The sequence below is a fragment of the Balaenoptera physalus genome (assembly GCF_965194825.1).
Source record: "Balaenoptera physalus genome assembly, contig: HAP1_SCAFFOLD_723, whole genome shotgun sequence".
NCBI lineage: Eukaryota > Metazoa > Chordata > Mammalia > Artiodactyla > Balaenopteridae > Balaenoptera > Balaenoptera physalus.
Window position 1 is genome coordinate 271,657 of NW_028126040.1, and position 2,058 is coordinate 273,714.

The following is a 2,058-nucleotide window of genomic DNA, read 5'->3' on the forward strand; positions in this document are numbered from 1 at the left end:
ACACTGCTCGTTCCTTAAGGAGAGCTACATTTCCAGAGCACCGGAACAGCCTCAGGACCACATTTCTAGGCAGTGCGACGTGCCATGGAAGTGTTCGTCATGGCCCCCGTCTGAGCTGCCATGAGAAAACACTGTGCTTAGAATTCTTCGAGGACCTCGTACCGGAAGTCACTCTGCTCGAGGAGAAAGCCAGCATCCTACCATGCTGTGGCGCTAACGGGACACTCAGCGTGAGCACTTGCCTCGAGGTAAGGCCCTGAATTGCCGTGCAGAAGCGGAGGCGTGCTGCAGTTTTCAGGAGGCCGTAGCCCCTGCTCAGCGTTAGTTTATTTATTTATTCATTTGTTTATCTATCTGTCTATCTAGTTCTTTATTTTCTTATGTAACTTATCATTTTTGTTTTACTGTGTTGGGTCTTCGTTGCTGCATGTGAGCGTTCTCTAGTTGTAGCGAGCGGGGGCTACTCTTCGTTGCGGTGCTCGGGCTTCTCATTGCGGTGGCTCCTCTTGTTGTGGAGCAGAAGCTCTAGGCACTTGGACTTCAGTAGTTGTTGCATGCGGGCTCAGTCGTTGTGGCTCCCGGACTCTAGAGCGCAGGCTCAGTCGTTGTGGAGCACGGGCTTAGTTGCTCCGCAGCATGTGAGATCTTGGTGGACCAAGGCTCGAACCCACGTCCCCTGCATCGGCAGGTGGATTCCCAGCCACTGCACCACAAGCGAAGCCCCTGCTCTGCATTATTTTAACGTCAGTCCGCTTGGCAGGACATCTAGGAGCCTCGCGTGGGCACCCTATTCCCTGCAAGAACACTGAGTAACCCCAGGCCCCCATGGGCCCGCTATGCCACATCCAGGCCCGTAGCCCTTCGGAGCCACTCTGTGTATGCCGAGTGTAGGGCAACAGACTGCACTCTTTCTTGGGACAGCTTGATTTCCCCAACACTCCCACAGGTCGACGAACACCTTTCTAGCAGGTCCAACATTCCGTGCAAGTCTGCCTCATTACCCTAGTCTGAGCTGCACTGAGAATAACCCTCGGCTTCGCATTCCATCTGGGACCCCCTGCCTGAAGTCACCCTGCCTCCAGGAGAATGTCAGCCTGCGTTCCGACTGCAACTAAAGCCCAGGTCCTCGTGTAACACTGCAGGCTTTTGAAGAGCCACGGGCCCGGAGGCCTAGCTGGGGCGATCCTTGGTTGAGACAGTTCGCTATTTGCAGAACACCCTGCTTCGAGGAGTTGATTCAGGGAAGGAACCACTGGGTCACCTGTGTCTGTTTGGACTTGTTAGAAAGCACAGGGATGTATGCTGCGTGTGCCCGTGGAAATGGGGGCCTGATGGAACTAGCCTTGCTTTCCCATTTTGAAAGCTCCATTCATGCTGCCTTGAAGCTACTTGAAAGTGACTGCTGTTGACAGGCCACTAGCCACTGTAGGCATGGCTCTGGGAAGAAAAGGAGTTTTCTCTAGCTAAGCCGGGTGCTTCGATGGCCGGGGTGGAGCTCATCCTGCCACGCTCTAGAGCTAAAGGGAAACTCAACGTGAGTACTGGCCTCGAGGTAAGTCCCTGAGTAGCCGCGCAGAAATGGAGGCATGCAGCCCTTTCCACGAGGTCTTAGTCGCTGTTCTGCTTTATTGTATTTTATTTTTTTAATGTTTTATTGCTTTTTTAAGATTTATGTATTGATTGATTGATTGCTATGTTGGGTCTTCGTTTCTGTGCTAGGGGCCTCTCCAGTTGCGGTAAGTGGGGGCGACTCTTCATCGCGGTGCGTAGGCCTCTCACTATCGCGGCCTCTCTTGTTGCGGAGCACAGGGTCCAGAGGCGCAGGCTCAGGGGTTGTGTCTCACGTGCCCAGTTGCTCCGCGGCATGTGGGAACCTCCTAGACCAGGGCTCGAACCCGTGTCCCCTGCATTGGCAGGCAGATTCTCAACCACTGCGCCACCGGGGAAGCCCCTGTTCTGCTTTATTTTAAAAGAAGTACCCTTTTCAGGACTCCTAGGCCCCTCGGGTGTGCATCATTTTCCCTCCAAGATCAGTGAGTACCTCTAGACCCCTGTGGG